Here is a 15,393-nt window from a genome sequence, read left to right as displayed (position 1 = left end):
TTAGTTTTTCAAAATATGTTTTGAACAGAGAATCATGGGACCCCATCCAGATATTTCTTGTAGAAGTTCTTAGAATGACCAGGAAACTTTACTTGTAGGTCAACAAAGATTTGTAATGAACATTTGATACGCTATTCAGTAAACTCGGCATTACAGAGAACACTTAATAGCTATAAGCATTTTATTCACTTTAAGTTTGGAAAACATATGCTGATGGTTGTTGGTTTAGTGTTTTGGGTTTTGCTTCAATCTTCCATTGATGGTTTGTAGTCCTTCTCAATGTTGCTGGGGGCAAGATTTATATCATAAAACAGTTCTGAGAGCAAACTATTCTCATATCTACAAGGCAATTGCATACGCAGGCACAGCTGGCTAAGTTGTACAGCAGAGGTATCTGTTTTGCTTCAAGATGAACATCTATTGTATTTCACTTTGCCTGTTTTTTTTGTTGTTGTTTGTTTGTTTTGTTTTGTTTTGTTTTGTTTTCCTCAGCAGCACTTTTAAAAGGTTTTCAGTTCTTACTCTTTTGATTTTGGGGGCAAGAGTATGAACTAAGATCAGAGGAATGATTTTTCTAGACCACTCAGGTATGGAAACAAAAAATTGGGGGGGGGGGGGGGGGGGGCTGTTCACAAAGTAATACTCTACAAAGTCCACTTTCCAAAATGTTGGGGAAGAGCAACACACAACATGGCATGCTAGGGGAGGCAGGCTGTAACAGGTAGTTCACCGATTTCAAAATTTAGTTTAACTTAATCTGTCTGAATTCTTCCTCATTATTTTGGCCTTGTTTAATTTTTTAATTACTGACTTTACAGAAAGAACTGCTGTTCATTGCCAGTGTATGTTACCATGGTTACATTTTATGTGACTTTTTAAATTTTTCTTTTTAGGAAATTGTCCTAAATACCATGTAGTAGTCACATGTCACTCATTTTACGTAGCAAATATCTAATAAGTGTCCAGTGACTTCTCCAGATCATTTAAACATATCTATGGTCTAATGTGCAGACGAAAGGTACAAAAGAAAAGTGGGATTAATTACAGTACATTATTGGTGCATGAAGCTACATGTTCAGGAAAATTTGCCAGCCAGAATAATTAAATACTTCTACTGTCATGCATTTCTAATTGAATATAATTTTCAAAATTTTAACTTGTCTACAGTTCTTGACAGGTTGCTGCTACATATAATGTAGAAAATATATTACTTTAAAACTTGCTCAGCAATATGGTAAATATTTCATTCTATTGTTTGATTCTTTGAGGTCAATGTGTCAAGAATTTGGGTTATTTTTATTCCTAAATTCTCTGAGTAACTTAAAAAAATCTTGCAGATAAAGAGCACTCATTATTCTTCCTCTTAAAATAAATAAATAAATAAATAAATCCATCCAAGTGTTAAAGCAAGTAGATGCAGTTAGTAACCTAATCCTTTCATTGTCAACTTCCAAAAAATCTTTTTGTTTAGCCTGCTAAGATGAATACCCAGATTCCAATGATAGATTTCTCTATTACTCTTACAGTCCATTAGCAAATGCCCATTCTATTATGCTCTTTCTTTCTTCCTCTGCTCAGACATGTGATACAAATGGTCTATATTGTCTCAAGCTGTGTTTATGACATTAGTTGTGGCAGGAAAGAAAATGTTAGTTGCTATAATTATTATTTCTTTTTCAGGGGCAGAAGGAGGCATGTTCTTTTACAGTTGCAAAAATCTTAGTGTAGACCCATTGTTTGAAACATATTTTCAATGACACAGGTTATTTCATTTAGGGGAATCTTAGAAAACAGCAGAAAAAAGCATGATGTTTAGCTGTAATGTGTAAGCAAATCTTTGGTGTTACAGGATAGCTCCCACATCAGTTCCATAAATCATTGTATTCTAATGTCTTATGCAGGTATAAAATGAAAAATTTAAGAATATGCCTAAAGTACTCTCCCAGTTAGGTTGTTTGAGCTAAGCAAACTTTTCCCTCAAAGTTTGATGGCTAGCCTACTGCTGAACTAGTATTGCTCAACAATTTATATAGGATATGCTCTAGGTGAGCAGATATAAACCCTGTGAAGTACGTTGGATGCAGAAGTCTCGCTAAACTGTACACTTCTTTTTTACCCTGAAGAGACCACTGTTGGTGATAAAAACCTTTAGTCACTTGGGATCTCAAGTGACTCAAGTGACCTAAACCTGTGCTGAGGAGAGAAGCATGATGAAAGGTAATGGTATCGAACTTGGATCTCAGCAGTCAAGTTGCAATGTTTATTTGAAAAGTGAGAAAACTGGCTTGTAGGCCCCATTCAATGTAAAAGTGAGTCAAGCTACACCTTCCACCCAGCAGACAACTGTTCCAGTCCTTGACCTTGAGGCATCTTCAATATGGACATTCCAGAGCAGTCATCATCCTGAACTTGATGCACTGCACAGCTGGGATTGGAAGTCTGTGATCCCAGATTGAGTGACAACAATAGTAAATTCCTCAGTACTGAATTCCAGTCCTAATTCCCAGATCTTTCAGTCTGTGTGACACCTTCCCCCCTTCCACACTCTTCCACCTCCTCCCCCCAAGCAGCACAGGGGAACGGGGAAATGGGGGTTGTGGTCAATCTATAGCACTTCATCTCTGCCGCTCCTTCTCTGTCACTCCCTTCCTCTGCTTCAACATGGGGAGGAGGTGGAAGAGGGCGGATGGGGTGAAGGTGTTTTTGATTTCTTTCCTTTGTTTCTCACTTCTTTAGCTTGTTAGTAATAGCCAATAATTTTTACTAATCTCCTTACTCTGAGTCTGTTTTGCCTGTCACAATAATTGTTGAGTGATCTCCCTGTCCATACCTCAACCATTGAGTCCTTTGCATTGTATTTTCTTCCTCTTTCCCTTTGGGGAGGTGGAGTGAGTGAGAGGTTGTGGTAGAGCTCAGCTGTCCACCTGAGTAAAACCACCACACACCTGTACAATAAAAAGAAATCATAAGATAATTTGATTCAAAGTTGTTCAGTCACTACTGTACTAGCAGGGGAAATAAAATCCTGGCACATACTGAAAATCTCCTGAGAAGCAGAATGACAACCAAGCCCACACTGAGCTCAGCTGTGGCATGGGTGTACTGTCAACAGTGCCTCAGCTAGCTACTTTCAGTACAAGAAAAGCTACACTTAGAGCGGTTGTCTGCCATTTTATTCAAGGTCAGATTGAAATAACTCACTTGGTGTTCCAGTCAAGTAAAATCAGTCTTGTGTAGCACTGCTGCTTCTTCACATCTTGAGGAGTGAAAAAAAGATTGTGTACTTGTTTGTCTTGTCAGTGTAGTGGTTGAGTGAAATTGGGTACCTCTCAACAGCAGGATTCAGTTATAGATTAATACTCATTCTCACAAACCCGCTTTGATGCAAGGAAGCTTAAAGTGTCTTTCAGAATCTGTGTTTGCAGTAGAAATTATAGAACTTTTGTTTCAGAGGTGACTTCTCACGGATTTGGTGGTTCAATTTCTTCTGTCTACAGTTTTGATTCAGTAAGTACACAACGTCAATTGAAGTTTCCTACGTTTAAGCATTAACAACATAATCTAATGCCAAAAGTGTGTGAATCTTTAAATAATATGCTGAACTGAGCACGTATTTACATCATATGCTGTAAATTGTGCTATAAAATGTTTTATACATATTTTCTATATACTTATACATAATTGTGCTATAAAATATATTTTATAACACAAAGAAAAGTAACTCTCTTCTTTGCAGGAAATCTGCAATTCAAAGTTGCCTATTACCTCTTTCCATCATTTGGGGTCATAATATGAACATAAAATGTTAGTTCTCTTCTGAGTATTTTGAACTGGGTATGTCTGTTATAAGTATCTCTACTCATATTTTTTCTTTCATTTCCCCTGCAACACAATGAGTTAATCATTTTCAGATGGTATATCCACAAGAAAATGTCATTTTTAGCAGATATTTTAAAGTGTTCTCCTAAGGTCGTATTAATAATTCTTCATTTGCAGCGTGGACATTCGCATGATGTTCCACATTCTTCTAAGAGACCACAATTTAAGCTCTCCCATTTGCTCCTTCATGCCCTTTTGAAGTATTTATCTTTTACAGTCATACAGGAAGTCATACATACATATGTGATCTCCTGAGATTTTAGTAATGTATACGTATGAGAATGAATAAAAAAATTCATAGTCTGCAGAATGAATTAAAAAATTCATAGTCTGCAGAACCCATTTGTAAGATACAGAGCTAACATTTTCAAGTGATATCTTACTGTTCAGTCTTTGAAGAAGTGATTATTTGTGTTTAAAGTAGATATGAAATTGTTGTTATATTCTTGGTAATCTTCATAGCTGAATGCCATTCTTCTGTCTAAGGTCTTCTGATGTTGTCTTCATGCAGTGACACAGTTCAGGGAGGTCAGCCAAACAGCTGGACACAATTGCTCAGCATAAAAAAAAAAAATAATAATAAAAATTATTTGGTTTGTATCCTGGACAAAGGAGAGCTTCCATACTGTACACAGGAGATAGCCTGCTTCTGTTGCCAGTCATCAGATGCCATATGAGAAAACGTTATGAAGTTGTATGTTACATAGTAAAATAGATGTCATGAGAAACATATGTAGACAGTCTCTATTTTTTGTAATCAAAAGCCACATCTCCTAGGATATTTTAAACTACCTCTTTTAAGAAGTGATTCTCAGTTAGTGAAAATGAAATCCAATTGTATTATAAGATTTATTCTTAATACTTAGCTAATATAAACTATTACTGTCAGGTCTCCTTGTACAACCTGAGCGGCTCAGACATAGCCACAAAAAAATCCCTTTTGGAGACTAATTTATAATCTGGTCTTGTGTGTGCATATGCATCTGTCAAAGGGTATTTGTCACCTGATTACCAGTTTTCAGCTACAAAATAATAATCAGGTTTTCAGTTCTGACTGGAAAGCTAAAGATATATTTATGTCAACACAATTTTGCTGGGAAATTTGTGAATTATGAAGTCAAAAATCAAGGAAGGCATTGAAAACAGTATTTAAATGGAAGGTGATTAAAAATCAAGTGATTACTACATTATAACTTTGGCAGCAGTAACAGATCCTCTAACTAAACAGTCACACAGCAACTTATTAAGATGAATTGTCTCAAGGTTTCTCAACAGCGTGGGCAAAATAGACTTTCACAACTTCAAAAAAGAGGGACACGTGTATGACTAGGGTGACGCTGCTTATGAGGAGAGGTAAAAGAAAAAGTGTAAGGGCAGGAATAGGTGCAGGCACGGATATCACGTTCTTGGAAACACTGAACTTCTCAGCTCCAGCACATTTCCTCAGCAATATCTCATCCCACCTCTTCCTTTTGTAGCTGTGCAAACCAGTCAAGAAAAAGTAATGATGGTTTTGTGCCAACTGCAGTAAATCTTGGTCATATGAAAGAAAAAAAAAAAAAAAGTCAAATCCCAAAGGTTATATGAAAAAATAATATAGGAAATCTACATTCTGAAGTATTCCCAGGAAACAGAATATCTTGTGGTCCTGTCCTACTCCCAGTAGAACTCGAATGGCATAATTCCCACTGGCTTCATGGGAAACAAAGCCAGAGACTCTTTATGAAAAGAATAATTATGTTGTATTGGAGTTTCATGATTCATTTTCAAATTCAACTTCAAAAATTAGTTTTGCTATGAAGATTTTAAGGTTATATAAACAAAGAAAAATTAAGAAGAGATTATTGGAAAGTTTTGTGTATGGAGAATAAGATAATTTTATTACCATGTATTTATACTCTTATGCTAAGGAGAAAACAAATGCATCAGTATTGTAATTATTGACACACAGAAAGTCACAACTACATCTCCTTCGTAAAGCCAGGGTACAATAAAAAGTTGCTCTTTCTTCTCTTAGCAACATAATTCCTTGATATCTGAAACAAAGAATGCCTTCAGAGAATTTTCTAGCAATACTGGAAGGAGTCAACAAGTCATTTTTTTCACAGGGGCTGTCTGGAATAGGAACATACAAGCAAAATATGGTGGAATCTTGTGTTCACAGTGGACTTAAATTGTAATCTAAAATTTAAACTCTTAGTGCTCAAATGAGTTAGAATTAGGAAAAAAAAAAAAAAAGTTCTTTCATCTCCTGGCTATAGGTCGTTCTTGAGAATGTCTGTCTTTCCTGTTAAAACATTCATAACCAAGCCTCATTTTTCTTCCCTAAGTAGAAATAGTAAAAGTAATACTGAATAATAATCTGATCAGTGTCTGACAGCAAGCTTGGACTGCATGAGCCTTTCATACAAAGATTAAGAATTTTGACTCTTTGATCTAGAGTCTTGCCTGTGGCAATTGGCCAGTTGCCAAAAGTACCTTGACAACACTTTGTGTCCACTCAGTGCTTATATGCTCTAGCTTCTGTGAAACTGTGCCATAATTAAATCTGTCTCTTTCAACAATTGTAAGAGATTTTCTTATCCTACGGAGTGGGATTAAATATATCTAGTTGCTGGCCCATTTATATAATCACTATAGGCTGAAATTTGAAGCTTCAAGGTCTTACCTTTTTTCTTCCTTATTCATAATACTATATTCACTATAAAACAAAACAGAATATAGCAGATATGAATCAAAATGAATACAACATCAACAAATAAAAGGAATATACAAAAAAAAAAAGGTCAAATCTCAGTCCTACTACAGACAAATGCAAGACTTCTAGGTACTAGAGTTCATATTAAAAACAATATGAATGAAAATGCATTCTGTCTATCTATACCATTATAAGATATCTTTCTATTTTATTGCAGATGCTTGAGATATTTTTCCTTAGAATGAAAAGCTAAAGAAAAATAATGAATTGATGTATTCAGATTATAATCCTAGCGAGAAATTTCTATTTTATTCTGTAACTTTTGCTCCATGAAGTGACCATATGAAGAAGGATATTTTATACTTATCAATTTTCATCTTTATGAAAGAACACAGTTTGTCATCCTTTCTCTCTCTCTCTCTCTCTCTCTCTCTTTTTCTTGAACACAATTTTCTACAAGCTTACAAGAACATAAAGTTGTTTGGGAAGTAACAAGAAATATTTGTAGAGCTGAGAGGGTGGAGTATTAGTTTTAATTTCTCAGGCACATATGTGATTTGCACTGAGAGGGATACTGATCATAGGATCCTGGGAAGTAAGACAGGTTCGTGTCCTTGTTTCAAAACATTAAACCAAGACTTAAACTTGGCACTCTTATTTCTTAGTTAAGTACCTTTACTACAAAGCAATGAGTTATAGGTTATAAGTATTTCATAGTATTTCTCAGTCAGGTCTAGACAGGACCTTATTACTTGAATGGCTCTGTCTTCCCCTGTTATCCATCAAAGCAAAAGGGAAGTACTGTTAGCTACAGTAAACAGAACAGTATACTTGTCACTTGGACAAGTTGTTCTTCTATTTCTGGTCATTAAATATGGAAGTTACACACAATATTCATATAATTAAATTCTTTAATAATTTTTTTTTCTAGTATATTTTTCTACTACACTGTCCTGGTTTCAGCTAGGATAGAGTTAATTTTCCTCCTAGTAGCTTGTAGGGTGCTATGTTTTGGACTTAGAATGAGAATAATGTCGATAACACACTGATGTTTTAATTGTTGCAGATCAGTGCTTACACTAAGCCAAGGACTTTTCAGCTTCTCGTTCTGTCCTGCAGCAGGCAGGCTGGGGGTGCAGCGGGAGCTGGGAGGGGACAGACCCAGGACAGCTGACCCAAACTGGCCAAAGGGGTATTCCATACTATCTGATGTCATGCTAAACAATATATAGGGGTGGCTGGCAGGGTGGGAGGACCGGCTGCTTGAGGATAGGCTGGGCATCGGTCAGCGGGTGGTGAGCAATTGCATTGTGCATCACTTGTTTTGTATATATTAGTAGTAGTAGTACTATTATCATCATTATTATTATTTTCCTTTTCTTTTCTGTCCTAATAAACTGTCTTTATCTCAACCCACAGGCTTCATTTTCATGATTCTCTTCCCCATCCCAGAGAGGGAGGGAGGAGGGTGGGAGAACAGCTGTGTGGTGCTTAGCCGCCGGCCGACTTAAACCACAACATATACTTTACGGAGTTCTATCCATAAATCCTAACTGCATAATCCAGCTCTTCAGAATTTGGAAGGTCAAAATCCTTCCTTCAGGAAGTCCAACTCATAATATTTGCTGTGCTAATTAGATTTATCTATGACTTATTATACACATCATAGTGATATGGTGTGAAACAGAATATACAGAAAACCCTACAAGGAATAGATAAGTAAGTTTTCTTCGCAGAAATCCTAGATATCTGATGATATTTGATCCTGTAGGGAACTTTCAACAGTGTAGAGAAGAAGTCTCAGCTCCTATAAAATCATAGGTCTTTCACCGTACTTTCCTATGAATTTTACTGGTCATTTCCCTGTAATTGATAATGGCAAGAAAAAAAAATGTAGAATGAGATGAGAGTGAAGAGTAAAATAAATACAGTTCAGAACTTGCCATCTCTGTTATCTTACTTAAACCCTAAAGCAATTTATTTAACTGAGTTATTAAAGGCCTTCTGAAAATATTAACCTCAGTTCTTACCAATGGAGCATCTTGATAAGGAAATGGAATAACTTCTATAAAATCAAACATGAAAGAACTCTATAAAAAAAGGTGGACTTCTGATAATACAAAGTTCATTGTGGGTGGTTAATTACAGACAGTGGATTTTCTTTCTATATTGTGTTCTTTTTTATTAGAAGGTTGCTGACTGAAATGGGAGGAAAAAAAAAAAAAGAGAGAGAGAAAAAGATTTAATGTGCCCTGTCATTCAGCAGCAATGATTAAAAAGACGTTTAACCCACAGATTCTCTGCATTTTGGAGAAAGCAATAAATTCTATTGGTTTGTCTGATTGTTTGTTTGTTTTCCCTCTAAAATTGCTGTTAGGGCTTAATTCTGAGTCTCTAAAACTATTTAACATTTTTCTACATTTGGTTTGAAGTTAAAGAAAAAAACCTCTTTATACATATTCCCCCTGGGTAAGTATACATATTCTGTAGAGTTCAAGTACATAGATGATAATAAGTGAGACACGTTTAAAATTTGTGAAATTAGATGACTGTAACATTTCAGTGTGGAAGTCTTCCTGCCGTAGGCATACCATTCTTACTTGTAGCCATGTAGAGACTCAACTCTATACTGACACTTCAACCAAGAGATTTGCAAAAGAGGTTAATAATCTTAAGTATAAGGGCTACCTTGTGATAATTAAAAGCTGTGGTGAACTATGATGAGCAGTTCTGCTGAACTGATATGCAACATTTCTTGAAACGTGGTTGCACATTCAGAAGATACTTAATGTTTCTTGAAATCAGTAGATTGAAAAAGTAGAATTTAAAAAATATTAACCCCAAAAGAAGTATTATTTCTGGTGCCTGCACTGTTCTGGAGGACTTCAGCATTCTGGAATCTGTGTTCAGTTTCCTGATCAAAACCTCACAAATATAGCTACCAGCAGTCCCTACCATCCTAAGTCTGAGGTAGACTTATTTTTTTTTTTCCTACAGATGGAGAGCCAGACATCATGGGACGCCCATACCAGAAGTCACCTGATAAGAACTCTTTAAGGTATCCATCCAAACCTGGCAGTGGATTTGATGAAAGTTTGTGAACCTGAATATATTTTGAATAAAACATTTCAAGTAAGCTGGAATTAACAAATGAAACCTGATTTAATAGAAAGTACTTAACTGACTCAAACAGTGAAAATACATTTATTGATATATCTGATTGATGTCTTTTACATAGGTACTTATACCTTGGCAAGGAAAGTAAGAATGTAAATCTGAGAATACATATATATATATATATATATATTACAGTGATATTCACTGTAATTTTCATGGTAATGACAGAAGTTCATTTTAGAACTGGGTCTTGTATTTCTGCCAAAGTGCAGCGTGCTTGACCTGCAATACCCTTGCTATTCCAGTCCTAAGCCTTCCCTGAACAAACTCTGACAGTCATGCAAACTATGGTAATGTGAATCTGTAGACAGTTAGCAGGAAAATAACAACTATAAATTCATTTCCACTTTTGACTTGAGGCAATTCTCCGGGTAAAATAGCTTAGAGAAGTAACCCACTGCTCTCTGAACTAAAACACCATTTTCTAACAAACGATGTTCAGTTGGCTGTAATTCTGAAGCAATTACCACAGAAATATAACTTGATGATAAAATCAAATTTGAGATATCTTCACAACATAAATGAATAGATTCAAATACACTTTGATTAACCGTTTACCCCTTCTGTGTAGCAGAAAATTCAGGCATGTGCTGTGCAAGTCTTTCGCAGTAATAAAGAATAAATAATTTTATTTCTGACTGTCACTACTTCGGTTCATGTGTTCTCAAAATCAGCTTAAGGAATTCAAGGAGAGGCCGTCTAAACCCAGGGTGTGCTGCAACATGCCATGTGATGTGCAGGGACCACACTGTTGCCCACAGCAACACGGAAGCCTGTGATGGCTCCTGTAGGCCGGAGCCAGCCAGCAGCAGCCAGGGCTCAGCTTTCAGCAAGAGGGATGGAGATGGATTTGGACAGCTGGAATTCTCCAGTGAATTGCAGTGATAATGTGGATTGGTAATTCTGGTGGAAAAGGGGACAGGTATCTAAAAAGCCCAGTGGGCAGAAGCACCAATTAATTTTCTAAGATATATCTCCAATAAAGACTTATTAAAAATAATAATAATAATAATATCACATAACAAATATATATATATATCACTTGGTTGTTTTTTTATTTAGGTCTACTATATTATAAAGTAAGGGGAAAAATGGCCAAGATATTAGCAGAGGAATTATCTTATATTCAGTAATGAAAATAAAGAATGAAGTAGAATATACAAGGCTTTAATGGGACAAGGTAAGAATTATTCATTTTCCAGAGTTCTTTTAACCCCAGAAATTACAGAATTACAGAACTGTAGGGTGTTAAGGGTGGACAGAGAACTACTAGAATGAGACAAAGCTACAATATATAGCTGTACAGATATTTCACCAATTACTGATCTGAACAGTATAGCCTGTCAAATTGGTTTGACACAAGATTATGAAAATAATAAGTTGATTTACAGAATCACAAAACTGTAGGGGTTGGAAGGGAGCCCAGAACTGGACACAGTACTCCAGGTGAGGCCTGACAAGGGCAGAGTAGAGGGGGAGGATCACCTCCCTTGACCTGGTGGCCACGCTCCTTTTAATGCACGCCAGGATCCCATTGGCCTTCTTGGCCACCAGGGCACACTGCTGGCTCATGGTCAACCTGTCATCCACCAGGACCCCCAGGTCCTTCACAGTGCTCCTCTCCAGCAGGTCATCCCCTAGCCTGTACTGATACATGCGGTTGTTCCTTCCCAGGTGTAGGACTCTACACTTGCTTTTGTTAAACCTCATTTGATTTCTTCCTGCCCAGCTCTCCAGCCTGTCCAGGTCCCGCTGAATGGCAGCACAGCCTTCTGGCGTGTTGGCCACTTCTCCCAGCTTTGTACCATTGGCGTACTTGCTGGGGGAGGGACACTATTCCCTCATCAAGTTTGTTGATGAAGATGTTGAACAAGACTGGACCCAGCACTGACCCCTGGGGAACACCGCTTGTCACAGGTCTCCATCCAGACTCTGTGCCACCAATCAGCACCCTCTGGTCTCGGCCAGTCAGCCACTTCTCAATCCACCTTACTGTCCACTAATCTATTCCACACTTTCTCAGCTTTGTTAGCAGGATGTCATTGGAGACAATATCAAAAGCTTTGCTGACATCAAGGTAGATGACATCCACTGCTCTCCCCCCTCTTACCCAGCTGGTGATGTCATCACAGAAGGCAACGAGGTTGGTTGAGCATAATCTCCCCTTGGTGAATCCATGCTGACTACTCCTCATAACCTTCTCCTCTTCCAATTGCTTGGAGATGGCATCCAGAACAAGCTGTTCCAACACCTTTCCAGGGACAGAGATGAGACTGACTGGCCTGTAGTTTCCCAGATCCTCTTTCTTGCCCTTTTGAAGACTGGAGTGACATTGGCTATCCTCCAGTCTTCAGGCACCTCTCCTGTTTTCCAAAACTTTTCAAAGATGATAGAGAGCAGTTCGGCGATCACCTCTGCCAGCTCCCTCAGCACACATAGATTCATCCCATCAGGCCCCATGGATTTGTGTGCATTGATCCCACCCAGACGCTCAGAAACCACCCCTCCTCAATCAGAGGGGAGCTCTCCATTTCCAGACTCTTTCTCCTCCCTCCAGGGTCCAGGAGTCCCAATGGGGAGTCCTTGAAGCAAAGACCAAAGCAAAGAAGGCATTCAGTATCTCCACCTTCTCAGCATCCCCCATTACCAGGACACCCCCCTCATTCATCAAGGGACCCACATTATCCCTAGTCTTCCTTTTACTGTTTACATACTTAAAGAAACCCTTCTTATTATCCTTTATCTCCTTTTCCAGCTTCATCTCCAGGTGGGCTTTAGCTTCCCTCTTTGCATCCCTGCAGGCCCTGAAAACACTCCTATACTCCTCCCAAGAGGACAGGCCCTTTTTCTACATTTCATATACCTTCTTCTTCCTTTTGATCTTGTCGGTGAGCTCCTTGATCATCCACACAGGTCTCCTGCCCCTCTTCCCCAGTTTCCTACTCTTAGGAATGCACCAAACCTTAGGCTTAGAAGAAGTTCTGTTTAAATGTTGCCCAGCTCTCACAAGCACCTTTACCTTCTAGCAATCTGCCCCATGAGAAACTCCCAAGTAGGTCCCAGAAGAGGTCAAAGTTGGCTCTCCAAAAGTCCAGGGTAGCAATCCTACTTTTTGCCTCATTTCTTCCTCTCCAAATCTTGAACTCCACCATCTCATGATCGCTGCATCCCAAGCTGCCCCCAACCTTCACATCCCTAACAAGCCCACCCCTGTTGGTAAGAACAAGGTCCAGAAGAAACCCCCACCTCATTGGCTCCTCCACCACCTGCATCAGAAAATTATCTTCAGCGCATTGTAGGAACCATTTGGACTGCGCGTGCCTGGCTGAGTTTCTTACCCAACAGATGTCTGGATGATTAAAGTCCCTCATGAGAACCAGCGCCTGGGATTGCGAGGCTACTTCCAGCTGCTTGTAGAAGTTCTCATCGACCTCCTCCACCTGATCTGGTGACCTGTATTACACCCCCACAACAGTATCATCCATACCAGCCTGCCCCTTCTCACCCACAAGCTCTCCACTCGTTCTTCACCCTCCCCCAAATGGAGCTGGGTACATTCTAATTTCTCTCTCACATAAAGGGCAACTCCTCCCCCTTGCTTCCCCAGCCTGTCTTTCCTATGAAGGACGTAGCCCTCCATGACAGCATTCCAGTCATGCGAGCTGTCCCACCACATCTCCATGATTGCAATGAGATTGTGGCCCTGCGACTGTACACAGATCTTGAGCTAATCCTGTTTATTTCCCTTGCTTCGTGCATTGGTATACAGGCACTTTAGGGAAGCAGCAGGCGCAGTTACCCCTAGAGGGATGCAAGAAGATTCCAGACAGGGGATCAGGAACATTACCTTCTCTGAGGAGCCCTCAGACGATCCTATGGGACAACTCAGAGGTTTTTCCCTACTATCTTCAACAGTGACAGCAGTGACGATATCCCCCAGCCCTTTTCTGTCACATTTAACTCTCCTCCATTCCCCCGTTGAACCTAGTTTAAAGCCCTGGTAATCAGTCCACAGAGCTCGTTCCCAATGCACTTGTGCCCCACTTGCTGAGTTAGAGTCCATCAGCAGCCCACATACCCGTCTTCTCAAAGACCTGCCCAAGATCAAAATACCCAAAGCCTTGGTCTAGACACCACCCCCTCAGCCTTCATTTACCTGTCCCATTCTCCTCCTTCTTTCTGGGTCCTGGTTACCCATATTGAGGACAGAGGAGAACACTACTTGCACCACCGATCCCTTCAACATCCTCCCCAGGGATGCAAAGTCCTTTCTAATATTACTCATTTTCCTTGTCACAGCATCCCGGGACCCAGTCTGAATGATGATAAGAGGATAATAGTTCTCTGGTTTAATGAGCTGCAGCAGAGGCTTCCTAACATCTCTGACACATGCTTCAGGAAGACAGCACACCTCTCTGGAGAGGTTATCCGGATTTGAAATAATGAGGAAAGAAAACAATGAGGGAAGGGAAGGGAAGGGAAGGGAAGGGAAGGGAAGGGAAGGGAAGGGAAGGGAAGGGAAGGGAAGGGAAGGGAAGGGAAGGGAAGGGAAGGGAAGGGAAGGGAAGGGAAGGGAAGGGAAGGGAAGGGAAGGGAAGGGAAGGGAAGGGAAGGGAAGGGAAGGGAAGGGAAGGGAAGGGAAGGGAAGGGAAGGGAAGGGAAGGGAAGGGAAGGGAAGGGAAGGGAAGGGAAGGGAAGGGAAGGGAAGGGAAGGGAATAAAATTTCATTAATTTCACTTCCAGTAGATATCTAGAAAAATATTGTGTAGAAAAATTGTGTAAATATCTAGAAAAATTGTGTAAAGCAAGTTAAAAACTTGCAAGTAGACTTTTGCTGTCAGAGAGTTGAACACAATAAATTTTGATGAGATATCTTTTGCAATATAACAACTCAGGTAGCCCAACATGCTGGAAATCTTTCAACATTGCAGGTTTCAATACCTTTTTTTAATCTTTTTTTTTTTTTTAATTTAATTTTTTAAATTATATTTTGGGTAACACATTACCTTTGTTGTTGATTCAAAATGCTTTTTAGATATTTGGGTAACTCAAAAATAATTTTGAAAATCACTTCATATAAAATTATTTTAATTTTTCTTTTTCTAAACACACAAAAAAAGACAAATGTTTGCAGAAGGTGAAATCCTATTTTGTTCATACTGTTATATTTACAGCAAAAAATGTACTCACTAGGTTACACAGAAGGTTAAAATTTTGTTATGTTTTTGCCTTATTCTTTCTAAAAATGTATGTGTTTGTCAAAGATATCTAAAATCCATATCTATGTAGTTGATAAGAATATACACCAGTGAGTATTTGTTATAATAATTTGTTATAGGCTGTGTTCAAGAAAAAACAGCAACAAAAATCACTCAGATAATGGTGTGATGGATAACGTATTTAGAGTAAAATTCTTTATTGTTATTCATTTGAACTATATTGCTAATACTAATGGCTTAATTGTGATACTTTATTTTGTTTTAAAATAGAAATAATATTTTTATTTATTTATTTATTTTTCAAGAAGAGAATTACATGCAAATCATAGAAACCTTTGCCATCTGACCATCACATTGCACCAGTATTCAACAGCTTGATTGCAGGCAGATCTTTCCTTTAGACTGAATAAAGGGAGTAAA

This window comes from Anser brachyrhynchus (assembly GCF_964034855.1).
Source record: "Anser brachyrhynchus genome assembly, chromosome: 1".
NCBI classification, from domain to species: Eukaryota; Metazoa; Chordata; class Aves; order Anseriformes; family Anatidae; genus Anser; species Anser brachyrhynchus.
The sequence above is the reverse complement of the archived record's forward strand: the minus strand, read 5'-3'. Positions refer to the sequence as shown.